We start from the raw sequence: 15121 nt of genomic DNA on the forward strand, positions 1-15121 counted from the left end.
ATAAATTCAAAATATAACAAAATTATACTCATTGGAAAGCTTGTTCTGAGTACTACCATCTAATATTTTTGGGTTATCAAGATTATTTCATTCGTGCCTTGAACCAGAGCTTCGAAGTCATTAATTCTTCAAAACTCTAAAATTTTTTGGGAGAAACTTCTAATTGAAGGGTTCGAGCGAACAATTGTTCGAGCGAATTGGGTTCGCTCGAACCGTTAGGGGTTCGAGCGAACCCCCATTCGCTTGAACCACTGGGCTTGTTTTTTGGCCCATACTTTTTTGTAACTGTCATGTTCGAACGAACCCGACTATTTTTAACTGTCGGGTTTCGTTCGAACTCTGGCCGACGCATTTTGGTTGAATGAATTTCATTTGTGGAGTCATATAAATGTCCATAATTTTTTTCATTTTTTATCACACAAATGATTAAAATAATTCACATTTTTGGATGAAAGAAGACATTTGACAATTATTTTGAAGGCAATAATTTGAAGGTTTTTTGTAAAAGCATGGGGAACAAGAAGAGAAGGCAAAATAAGACTTCAAGGAATTATTCTCCCGAAACGGAAGAAAGATATCAAGAACAAAGAAGACAAAGATATCTTGAAGCAAGTATGTATTTTTAATTTTATTTCTATTTAATTTAATATGTATTACGTAACAATTAATTAGTTCAATATTTTTAATTTAATATTTTTAATAAAAATTAATTTAAAAAATCTTAATTAAATTAATTGGAAATAATAGGATTAAAAATAATCTTGTTTTAATTTGAAAGCATAATTAATTTGAGATAATACATGTGTATTTGCAAATTTCAAATTCCATCAACTTGCTTATTGTGTAATTGCATTTTTCTCCTATATAATTAAGTCCATTTATAATAGATAAGACCTATTAAGTCATAAAATTAATAAGACCTATTATGTCATAATTTCTAGGTTCTAAATTATATATATTGAATATTTAATCTACATGTACAAGTAATTTCATGTTCAATAGGTCCTTTAATATCACATAATATATCTATCTTAAGGGGAGTTAAGTATTTAATTGTGAAATGTTTTTTCATACGTGGTCATATTGATTTTAATAATAAGGCCTAAATTAGGACTATTACATTGATTATAGGTCTTAAATGTGACATAATTTTATAAGGTCTATTAAACATGTTGAATAATCTAGATGAACTATTTATATGACTTCATGTACATGCAAAAACATTTTAGATTAGGAGGTCTATTATGCAATAATAGGTCTTAAATATACACAGATGTGACAAATTATAGTCCATCTACATTATGGTCCATAACAAATTAATATGAGGTCACCTTTATCATATGCATGCATCAAAATATTTGAACTTTTAATTTTCAAAATTGGAATTTCTAATTTATCAAAATTTTATTTTATGTGTTAAATTAGTGCTCAAAATTAGAGATTGAACTTTAATCTTAACCTGAGAACAAATTGAACTTTAAACCTAAACAGGTAATTTAATTAGAGTTATAACAATAAGGTCCTGAAAGTAATTAAATTTAATAAACCAAATTGAACGGGCTAATTTTAACATGTTACAAAGCTTTAAGCCAAATTCACCCCTATTCTTAAACCTAATTGAATAATCTCTGATTAATTCAAGAACCTTATACAAACTCTTAAATTATGTTCAGAACAGGCTCGAGAAGAAGGGAGTTCTGAAGTGAGAGTCGAGGCAAACGAACCTGTTGAAGAACACAATATAGTTGATGAACATAGGGAGGAGATTGTCCAAGTTGAACCAATGGAGACCTTTGAAGGAGAGGGGTCAGGCTCCTTACCTCCTACAACTGATATGGAGGAGCATATTGTGGATCTAGCTAAACAGGTGAAGAGAAATATTTCTTATAAAAATTTAGATCATTTACTTGAAATGGATGTGGATGAGTTGAAACGTCTCAGTGAAGAACCTAGACATACTAAAAGGAGGTCAATGAATAAAAGTGGAAAAGAAATAATGTTTCATTTCAACAATCTTGATACTACACTAGAAAAAGCTCAATTGTTATCAATTGTACTTACTCATAAAGACTTAATAGATCCAATGAAATTGTTGGGTATAGATACAACAAGTCAAAAGAGGAAAACTTCTCAGCTACAAAAATCTATTGTTGATAATGTTAAGAAAGGTTTGGTGAACATTGGTAAAAAATCTCGAAAACTAGATAAGACCATTTCAAGAAGAGTGATGTTGACATCTTTAGTAAATGAAAGATTGTCTCAAAAAAGACAAATCTCTTCACTGTCATCTGAGTTTGGTTTTAGTAGAAGGACAATATCTAAATATGTTAAAAGGAGAAAGATTTTGGATGATACTACCTCAGAAGGGAATTGGGCAATTATGTGTAGAGCTCCTCGTTCTGATAGAATTGAAGACGTTAGGAACTTTGTGACAAGTTTTTGGAATGATAATACTCGTCCTTCATCAAATAGTAGAGATGTTATCAAGCAAAGGATTGGTCCTGATCATTATGATCTTAATGTAAAACATTGGATAAACACAACAAAACATGAACTGTATGTATTGTTTACTAAAACAAACCCTCATATAAAGATTGGACAAACCATGTTTGAACGGTTAAGGCCATATTATGTGAAGTTAAACAAAGTTTTCGAAACTTGTTGTTGTCGTTATCACATCGAATTTGACTTGTACTATCAGGTGTTTCGAAAGATTAGAGAAGATAGTGATGGTTTTGAAAATGCTCCTCCTAAACGAACAAGTCAATTCATAACATCCATCTTATGTGATAAATTAGATGATAATGCAACCGGTCAAATAAATTGCATAAGAGGAATTTATGGAACATGCGGGGACTTGGCTAAATTGCCTTTGAGAGATGAAGATACTGACACGAGGAAGAAGGTAAATTGCAAGAGTTACAAGTACAAAAAATTTGAAACAAAATTTGGAAAGGAATCTACAAGGCTAGATTATGTAGAAGAGGAAATACCTATTGGAACATTTATGGAAAATTTTCATAAGTTAATAAAACCATACATATGCCATGGTTTTTTTGCCAACTGGCAAGCAAAACAATTTAAAAGATTAAGAGACACTTTCCCACTTGGAACTATTCTATCTGTAGTTGACTTCACAGAGAATTACTCTTTTGCACATCAAAAAGAGATTCAATCAGAGTATTACTTTTCAAAGCAAATCACTATTTTGGTGCATGTGTGTTATCGACATGCATAGATGAATTTGGATGGTGTTGATAGTACATTTGAAAATCATGTCATTAAGAAAGAGTACCACTTCTATATTAGTGATGATAAGGAGCATGACACATTTTTTGTACAACATTGCTTTAAAAAGTTTTTTAAATATTTGAAAGATAGAGGTATAACAATAGTTAAACATTTGGTCTGATGGATGTGTGGCACAATTCAAATCTTCAAGGCCATTTTATGCACTATGTAGATATCATCGAAATGACAAAATACCACATGTTTGGAGTTTTTTTGAGAGTGGTCATGGAAAGGGTGAACATGATGGTGCAGGAGCTTGTATCAAACGTGCTCTAAGAAAGCATCAAATAAAGTACACAGGAGAACGTATAGAAGATGCACATGATATTGTTGAATGGTGTAAGAAACACTTTGAGCAACCTAATTATCCTGGGGAATCATCATCGAGAACATACAGACCCATTCCATATAGAGTGTTTTGGGAGATAACTGGTACGTGTTCTCTTTTAGTATTTTATTTAATTTTAAAAAAAATGTTCCTAGTTCAAATGTTTCAATTTAACAACTTGATCTACATGTACATTTTGCAGATGTGGATAGAAAATCAATGCATGGATGCAAGAGCGTGGAGAGGACAAGATCTTTGCATTGTGTCATGAGTACAAATAATCGCCCATGGACATTATATACTAGGGATTGTTCATGTTTTTGTTCTGAATGCATTTTTGAAAACTATGTTGATTGCAAGAACCAAGAGCTTGGATATGTTAGTGAATGGAAAATGGTGCCACTAGATGTTTCTGACACATACGAGGATTCAAATGAGGATGAAAAATTTGAAGACATTCCTTTGATTTCTGGTGATTACGATCATATTTCAGGATTGATTAAAAAAGGTACATGCATGACGTCCACGTAAATATTTCCTTAAAAATGACATATAACTTAGAATTTATTTAACTTGTGTCAAATTGCAAGAGATATTTTTGCAGTCATAGCAGAAGATGGAAATATAGAAGGTGTTAGTTATTATTTATTGCGTTGCACAAAAGAGAGAAAGAAGTTATCGAAATTTGAGATGAGTGATGGAATGTCATTTCCCACAAGTTTGAGTTCTGACTTGAATAGGTTTGAGTTCTGATTTGAATGAGTTCTGATTTGAATATGTACATGTACAAATCGCTTATGTACAAATTTTTAATTTCTTATATACATGTACATGCAGGATCAGTTGTAGTGCAAGGGACATATTTCAAACAAGTTAAAATTGTTCAACATGGGATTCATTTCACTAAATACCAAATTGACAACAAGGTATATCAGTATAGTCACTTGGTCATTGTTGTTGGCCTAATTCTTCAAACAGTTCCACGTTGAGGGTGGTCTCAAGAGTGGAGACTAGATAGTGAAGGTCATGACAAAATATTAAGTGTTATTGAAGAGCGTTCTGAACCACTTGATGTGGTATGAGTTCTATATATATATATAGTAATCCAAAGTACACATGTGGTTCAGCCCACATGAATTGAATTAATACTGAAGATAAATTCTAGATCTCTTAACTTGTTTTGAAACTAAAGGATAAATATTTTTTAAGTTTAAATACATTATATCAAATTAGGATGTATTCAAAGTTAATTCAAGTACATGTACATGTTTAAATGCATGTTTAATTTGTATGTATAAGGTACTGTATCTAATTCTAAATGTATCTAATTTGTAAGGACCACTAGTTTAAATAATTTAATTAAAAAATGCATATTTAAATTAGAATGTAATATGTACATTTGTAAAATTGATATAATATGGAATTAGGACATTTGTAATTACCTGACATGTACATGTTGTCAACTATTTAACTACAATATACATACCTAGAAGCTCACATACCATGTGAACTATTCAATGTACATGACCTATTAAGTTTAGTTTGTTCATTTCATACATACTCTTTTGTTTGAACATGTTCTTTTAAATTTTAATGCATATCTACTTGTATTTCTAATATGTGCACGTGATATATATATATATATATATATATATATATATATATATATATATATATATATATATATATAATCCAGTCCAGTCCATCGAACATAAAGTATGTATATATAATCTAACATGTGTATGTACATGTGCACATGGAATATATAATCTAACACATACATGTGCATGAAATATATATAAAATCTCTAGTCTAAACTTCATATCACCTGATGTAGTGGAAATATATATAATCCTATCAAACACAATGGAGATATAAAGTATAATCTAGTCTAAACTTCATTGTACATGCATGTGAAATATACAATCTAATCAAACATGTATTGAAATCTAATCTAATCAAACATGTATAAATCCAATCTAATCAAACATGTATAAATCTATATAATTTCCAATCAAACACAACGGAGATATAAATTATAATCTAGTCTAAACTTCATTTTACATGCATGTGAAATATACAATCTAATCAAACATGTATTTAAATCGAGTCTAATCAAACACATGTATAAATCTAATATAATCAAACAAATATAAATCTATATAATCCGATCAAACACAACGGAGATATAAAGTATAATCTAGTCTAAACTTCAAATTTGTACATGCATGTGAAATATACAATCTAATCTAACATGTATTTAAATCTAATCTAATCAAACATGTATAAATCTAATATAATCAAACATGTATAATCTGATCAAACACAAACCAGGTATAAAGTATAATCTAGAGTCTAAACTCCATGTGCGTGCATGAATATATATAATATGAAAGTCTATAAAAAGATAAATGTAAATGAGCTATAAAGTCTAGAGCAAATCAATAGGGATCATCATATCGGCTACGAACTGAGCGACCATCTGAGGGGGAGTCCTACAAAAGTAGAATTTATTTAAATATTAAATATAATATATCTATCTCTCTAGACGTGCATGTACATCAAATCCAAGTAGAGTTAAATAAAAATTTAAATATAAATTGTAACGTGCATGTATACATACATGTACATATATGTACCAAAAATCATAACTAATTTGTACACTAACAACATCTAAAGAATCTCTTCTACGCACACACTCAGAGCTCAAGGAAGGAGTGACATGAGCTAACTGTCAATTTAAGGATTAGTCCACGATCAATTTAAATGATCTACAAATTAAAACTTAGAACTCTATATTATTTATTAAACATGATCTATATATATATATAGATTTATCCTACAAATTTGCAACATTTATATATATCTTCTAAAAATTTAAACATGATCTATATATATATATATATATAGATTTATCCTACATGTACATACCTGTGTATCACCTGGAGTAGGTTGTATAGTCTGATCCTGTCCCATGATCATATCAACAACATTAGTCGTGCCTACATATCTCTCTCTAGCTGTACGTATCACTGAGGAGTGCAAGGGGCTAACTATGAGTGGGCATCGTGGATGAAGTGTCTGAGTATAGTAGCATGTCCATAAATCCAGTATGGCTCAAATCTCTTAGCTGATCCTCGAATGAGTCCAAACCCTCATCTGTGATATGGACCTGATCAGCTCGTATATCCTTAAATGAATCCAAGCGACCCTCATCTGTGATATGGACTTGATCAACTCGTAGCTGCTCCTCTGCAGCAACAGAGTGATCTGTAGGTGGGTCAGTGCCTGGAGCATGCGTAGAGTGATGAGAATGTTGTGATTGCCTCGGGGTATGCGTCGATGCCACTGTAGCCTGACCATCTCTGAGAATATCCTCTCTAACATCAGCCAATGGTATCCCAAGTCAAGATGAAATAAAACTATAAGCATGTAGTAGGTCCTCGACTAAATACTGTGACATCTGTACATGTCTACTACCTCCGACTATACCTGCTACCTCATCTGGGGAGGGGATGCCAACAGAAATATACCGATCATCTGAACCTAAAGCCCCCCATGACTAGAAGATGCATGATCTGTGGATGATCGCAAGCGTGGTCGAGTCATCATATATTTGCCCACCCTGTCAGAAGATATGGTGGCTGTTGCTGATGCAATCTGTCCAATCCTATCAATTGCTTCTCTCTGAGAAGCAATCACAATGTGATCCGCAATGGGTGCCATGGCTGGGACTACTACAGGAAATCTCTAGCCAACAAGGTCCCTGTGTCTAGGCGAAGCTCTATCATGCCTACGATATGCATCTCTATCAGCAATCCTGCCCCTCCCATGTCCATAATATCCTAGAATATCAAGGTAGTTTGGTTTCATCTGACAATGAACCTTAGCAAATACCTGTTGTGCAAAGTATAATGGTATCTGGTCGTTATTAGGATAATGACCATGGGCAGCTAAGAAGTGTGGGTAAATCAGTGATGCAACCTGTGGGTCGATACATCTGGTAACCTGATATCCCCTCACCTTACTCTTCTCCTGATATTGTGGAAAGCATCTCTCCTTGATGGTCTCCTTCGAGACCACCCCCACCACATCAGCAAAAGAATGAGGACCCCTCACCTCACTCCTCAACTGTCTATATATATCCGCTATAACCTCAGGTGAGAATGAGGTATGAGAAACTAAGCGGTCCCTCAATGTCCGCAAACTATCAAAAATGGACGTGCATGTACTCTTGTACATGCCATCAATATGAGGGTCATCTAATATGGCCCTCAACCTATGCAACTCCCGATCACTGTACTGAAAAATAGTAGCAATGTTGGGCCAGGGGGGATCCTACTGTGGAGGATCAAAATCATCAATGTGTGGCTCCTGATGTGGAGCCTGTGCAGGTGGATCCTGATCAGGAGCCTGCGAAGGTATATCCTAGGATGCCATCTATCTAGGTACATGTCATAAAGTTAAAATAAATACGTAAGTAGAGAGAGAGAGAGAGAGAGAGAGAGAGAGAGAGAGATTATACATATATAAATCTTCATGAGAGAGAGAGAGAGAGATCATTTTCATTTTCAAAAAATACATGTAAAAATTTCAAATATTTCAGTGAGAGAGAGAGAGATAACATATATTTCAGATCTAGAGATAACATATATTTCAAAGAGATAGAGATCTAACACGTGTATATTTAAATCTTTGACATACATAAAAAAATCAAGAACATGATATATAACATTTGGGCCTGGATATGATTATATTTGGGCCCATATGATTATAAAAGTATTAAATCTACAATATGTGATCTTAACGGGAATGTCATACGACCCCTTAAGACACTATGTGATGGACTAAGGGGTATGTCGTTCACACTAGGATTTTATAAGGGGTCATATGCGGTTCTAAGGGGTCATGCATATGTTAGGACACTATATGATCCTAAGGGGAATGCCATATGTACAGTAGGATGTTATAAGGGGTTATAAGGGGTCATTTGATCCTAAGGGGTCATATGTGACCTACTAAGGGGTCACGCATGTGTGTCAATGCATGCATGACCCCTTAGGACCAAATATGACCCCTTAAGACACTATGTGATGAACTAAGGGGTATGTCATTCACACTAGGATTTTATAAGGGGTCATATGCGGTTCTAATACAACCCCTTAGTAGGTCACATATGACCCCTTAAGACACATAGGAAATGTCATATGTACAGTAGGATGTTATAAGGGGTCATATGTGACCTACTAAGGGGTCACACATGTGTCAATGCATGCGTGACCCCTTAGGACCATGTATACGACCCCTTAAGACACTATGTGATGGACTAAGGGGTATGACGTTCACACTAGGATTTTATAAGGGGTCATATGCGGTTCTAAGGGGTCATACATATGTTACGACACTATATGATCCTAAGGGGAATGTCATATGTACAGGAGGATGTTATAAGGGGTCATATGTGACCTACTAAGGGGTGATGCATGTGTCAATGCATGCGTGACCCCTTAGGACCACATACGACCCCTTAAGACACTATGTGATGGACTAAGGGGTATGATGTTCACACTAGGATTTTATAAGGGGTCATATGCAGTTCTAAGGGGTCATGCATATGTTAGGACACTATATGATCCTAAGGGGAATGTCATATGTACAATAGGATGTTATAAGGGGTCATATGTGACCTACTAAGGGGTCATGCATGTGTCAATGCATGCGTGACCCCAGGTTAGGACCACATACGACCCCTTAAGACACTATGTGATGAACTAAGGGGTATGTCGTTCACACTAGGATTTTATAAGGGGTCATATGCGGTTCTAATGGGTCAGAAGGTCACATATGACCCCTTAGGACACTATATGATCCTAATGGGTTCATCATATGTATAGGGGGGTCATATGTGACCTACCAAGGGGTCACACATGTGTCAATGCATGTGTGACCCCTTCGGACCACATACGACCCCTTAAGACACTATGTGATGAACTAAGGGGTATGTTGTTCACACTAGGATTTTATAAGGGGTCATATGCGGTTCTAATGGGTCACGCATGTGTTATAACACCTGCGTGACCCCTCAGGACCACATATGACCCCTTAGGATGCTATATGATCCTAAGGGGAATGTCATATTATGTATAGTAAGATGTTATAAGGGGTCATATGTGACCTACTAAGGGGTCACGCATGTGTTAATGCATGCGTGACCCCTTAGGACAACATACGACCCCTTAAGACACTACGTGATGGACTAAGGGGTATGTCGTTCACACGAGGATTTTATAAGGGGTCATATGCGGTTCTAAGGGGTCATATGCGGTTCTAAGGGGTCATGCATATGTTATAACACATGCACATGACCCCTCAGGACCACATATGACCCCTTAGGACATTATATGATCCTAAGGGGAATGTCATATGTACCTGGTAGGATATTATAAGGGGTCCTATGTGACCTACTAAGGGGTCACGCATGTGTTAATGCATGCAGGACCACATACGACCCCTTAAGACACTATGTGATGGACTAAGGGGTATGTCGTTCACACTAGGATTTTTTAAAGGGTCATATGCGGTTCTAATGGGTCACACATGTGTTAAGACACTATTTGATGGACTAACCTGGGTATATGTCGTTCACATTACAATTTTATAAGGGGTCATATGCGGTTCTAAGGGGTCACGCATGTGTTATAACACATGTGTGACCCCTTAGGACCACATATGACCTCTTAGGACACTATGTGATCCTAAAGGGAATGTCATATGTACACTAGTATGTTATATGTGATCCTCTATGACCTCCTAAGGGAACGTATAGTGTCATCAGGGCATATGTGGTCTTAAGGGGTCATGTTGTGTGTGTAATAGGATGTGAAAATGGGTCACATTGTAGAGGATTTATTTTGTCTAATTTGTTTAAATTTGTTATCTAAATTTTCTAATGTTTATTTAAATTAAAATTTATTAATTTTTCTAAAGTTTAATTTATTATATTTACGTTTGCGACATTTTTCTAATTTTCTTTTTTTGCTAATGTTTTTCTAAGTTCTGATTTACTAGGTCTTAGTTTTCTATGTTTTTCATAACATTTTTTTTAAATGTTGAAAAAAATATACATATATACAAATATGTAATTTTAAAAACAAATTGACACATTTCAGTCAAAACATTAAATTATCAAACATTTTTCTAAAATAATGAAAAACAATAAATTATCAAACATTTTTCTAAAATGTTGAAAAACAATAACTATATACAATTATTTAATTAAAAAAATAAATTAACAAACAAATTATTTATTAATTTAATTAAAAAAGACAATATTAAACCAAACAAAGGGTTATTTTGTGCACCTGATATACTAAAGGTCGAAAAATGAAATATGAAAGGCGCTAGCTGCTGCAGACAAAGCTCGGTGACGTGATGCTGATGACTAGTTCGATCCAACCCCCACCAGACAGAAAAATACAACTTTGATAATGACCCTTTAACTGTCACTTTCGCTTTTTATAAATGTTTTAAAAAAACCCTAACCGAAAAGGGTTCGAGCGAACCCCCTAAAATATCTCGATGACGTGATGCTGACGACTGGTTCGATCCAACCCCCACCAGACAGAAAATTACAACTTTGATAATGACCCTTTAACTATCACTTTCGCTTTTTATAAATGTTTGAAAAAAACCCTAACCGAAAAGGGTTCGAGCGAACCCCCTAAAATATTAATATTTTAGGGGGTTCGCTCGAACCCAAAAGTCACCGGTGGTTCGAGCAAACCCAGGTCCGCAAAGTGGTTCGCTCGAACTCCCAAGGGTAATTCGAGCGAACACCCATATTTCGCTCGAACACCTTAAAAATCGAAGTTCCCACTTTCGCCAAATTCCTTCATTGGCAAAAGTGGGAACCAACTTTGTGAATTCACCCAGCTACGTTGGTACCCCAAATAGTTGAATGTAGACCACCTCCTAGGGTATATACTCTTTACTTAAAAGAACCGCATCTTTCGTACAAGTTACGTAGGGAATTGTCTGGATTGAATTCATCTTTGTTGACCCTTGAAGAATTTATGAATGCCTATAGCACATCATCTCCTCAGTAGAAAAACTTATTGTGTGAATTTTATATCCACAATTATGTTATTCCTTGTACACCATAGTGGAATCTATTGCTTGCAATTGGAGATATTCATCTTAGGGCATTTATGTCTTACATCCATAATGAAAACAACAAAGGCGAGCAAAGTAAGGAATACTTGGATATGGAAAAAATTGTTTCATTACCATTAAGGGATGAAGTAGGAGACCCTGATGAAATTTATTACAGATGGAACCAATTGACCTCTGAACTTGATATTAAAGGAAAAGTGTTAACGTTAAGAGAAGAGGCTTATGGTGAATATGAACAAATGATAAAAACAACAACAAGGGCAGTATATGGACACTTGGCTCGTAGGCAGAACTGGTTACGTGACGACCTAAAAAGAACAAAACCTCACTCACTCAGAAATTATCATGCAACACTCAGAAGGGAAACTACATACATTCATTTAGGCTAGACTCAACAAGAAAAATTGATACCTCTCATCTTCCAGTCGCCTATGTTATGGTGGCCTATGCCACATTGGGAGGAGCTTTAGTATTATGTTGTGGAGCAAGAGAAGAAAAGATGGGAGGAGCTCCTGCAACCACTAAACTGACATTTTTTGTCTGTTCCTACAACCATGACATAATAGAACAATTATTTATACATAGATTAGATAAGTTCATATTCTTGACAGTAGAAGTTGATGCAATTTTCTTGTGTTCTAATATAGGAATACGCTATTTCTTTATGCAACATTATTCAGCATTTCGTTTGTTTAAAAATGGGATAGAATTGTTCTTTCAAGCTCTTAGTGAAGATATTATGTTGTCCCATTTCAATCTCTCCATCCTCGGGTTGATAATATAAATGAACCAAGATAGTGGGGTTTGATAGCTGCTCAATTAAGAACTCTTATCTCTAAGTCTGAGTGAAGTACTAAATTAAACACCTATTATTTTGAGCTAACATGTAGTGACAGGTGAGCATTATCTAACTTCTCTCCTACATGTGGATGGACATGTTCATGCCTTAGTCTCCTAGGTTCCCTCACTTATATGGCTCAGTTGGTGTTTCCCCCTCGTCTCCTGTTTTGGTTCTCCTAAATGGTTCTCTTGCTCCTGCTCCATTGGCTAACGATGTTTCTTCTCTATGATGGCTTCTAGGATCATGCTTAACAGACGTATCTTTGAAATTCAAGGGAATAAGGATTCTCTATGTTTCCATTTGTATTCTGCATTTACTATATCATGTCTGGAGGTGGAAGACGCTTTGACTATCCTGCTCGGCCCCACAAAGTTACTGTAACTATGTGGCTCTCCCCTCATTTGCTGCATCTTTGTTCGCATCCACTATGATGGGCCTCTCTTGGTCAAAGGATCTGATCAAGCTCCTCGTTGACGCTTTTGTCCACCCTTCTCTATTCTCTTGGGATGAACTCGACATGTCCCTGGACAAATACAATATTTTTAAGGGATTCCCCATTATTGGTGGCTTCCTTCTCAGATATGAAATTCTTGAAGTCTCGGTCTCCCGATCCGTGCTGATTTCCATGGTGAATGGACTTCTTTGCAAAGCTCCTGATGCTTTTCACAAGTAGGTTCATCTTCATCCTACTGAGATTGGTGAACCGCTTGCCTCGTGTGCTCTGGTCCATTTTGATGTTGTTTTTGAGCTCTTTTCTCACGCATTGGTTGATCCTCATGGTTCTGCTTCAACTTTACACTCTCCTATCTTTGTCACTAGCACTAAGAGCTCTTCTTCGAATCCTTGAGGGTGGGAGTTTTTGCTAGTTTTCTCTCTCTTTTTTTTTTAATCTTGTAGTTTGTCCTCCCGATTGGCTCTTGGGTCACATATTTTTGTTAATGGGAGGCTAGTTTGATGTACATCTTGGTTTCTTGGTCTTGGGCTTTTTTCGTGGAAGGTTGAGTCCCTCCCTTCCAAGCCCCCTCTTCATGTAATCTTTGTTTTTTTACTTCTTAATATATATATCTATAGGCCTCGACCTTTTACTTAAAAATAAATAAATTAATATCAATTATAATATAATAATATAAAAATAATAATTATCGAGCAAAAAAATAATCTAATATTAATTATAAAATAATATAATAAATTTTAAGTGGAATAATAAACAAATATAATATGTTTCGGCATACTTTACTTATATTCCTTTAAATATAGGTATGCTAGTTATACAATTGTATAATGTAAACATTATAGTGAAAACAGACATTTTTTAAAGAGTGGATTAAAAATTATTAAATTATTTAGTAAAAAATATCGAAAAGAAAATCATGATTTCCAAAAAGTATTAAGAGTTAGAATGATTTCAAAAAAATTATACCAAATTATAATTATAAAGAATACATATAATCAAGAAATTTGATGGTCTAAATGGTCATTTTCACTTTTGGATCATATATAACAACTTGAAAATTTATTAGACTGTATGGATCAACATACTATATTTTCGTAAAACTATATATGACACTTTAAGTTATTAATAAATCGTAGAAAATTGTTGAGTAATTACAATATAGTATTCTAATTTATAATATTAATGTATATTATTTTATAATATTTACTATAAAAATAAAAAACTCATTTAGAATGTTTTGAAAATAAATATAACTGTTTCTAATTTTTAAAATATTTTAATATGTATTTTTTAGAATAGATTCTACTTTTTATATAAAATTAGTAAAGTAATTTTTAAAAACATTTATAATAAGTTTGTCTTTAATATGAATTTAAAAACTTGTTATAATAGATAAAATTAAAATTTTGACATTTTTTATTAATAATTATTGAATTGTCATTTAATTTTAATATATAGTATAATATATATGACAATAATAAAGAGAGGTAAAAATTTATTCAAAACAGAAGGAAAAGTACATCTAAAGAAGACAAACCAACCAGCCAAGAGAAGACTACAAAGACTTATCGTGATCCACAAGTTGATCCAACTTGAGAGACAACTCTAGAGATAGTTGGCTCCTATCCCCAATAGACCAACCCTCCATAAAGTCAAATACCCATTTGACAAGAAAATTAGCCACCCCATTACATTCCCTAGGAATGCAAATGAAAGTGACTGACTCAAAAAAGTTACATTATGAAAGAATCTATCAAATAATAATTTGAAGCTGCCAATTAAAATGATAGAATGGCTCCTAACTTTTAATTTGTGGCACCAATTAAAATGATAGAATGGCTCCTAACTTTTAATTGCCTAACCCTAGGATTAGATAGAATGGCTCCTAACTTTTAATTACCTAACCTAACCACCCCCTAACCTAACCCATTCTATCTAACCCTGGGGTTAACTAACCCTATCCTATCTTGCACATCCTAACCTCTCATGGGTTGAATATTCCCCCCTTGAGACACGTGACACTTTTGCCACACGT

This window comes from Cryptomeria japonica, chromosome 1 (genome assembly GCF_030272615.1).
Source record: "Cryptomeria japonica chromosome 1, Sugi_1.0, whole genome shotgun sequence".
Taxonomy (NCBI): Eukaryota; Viridiplantae; Streptophyta; class Pinopsida; order Cupressales; family Cupressaceae; genus Cryptomeria; species Cryptomeria japonica.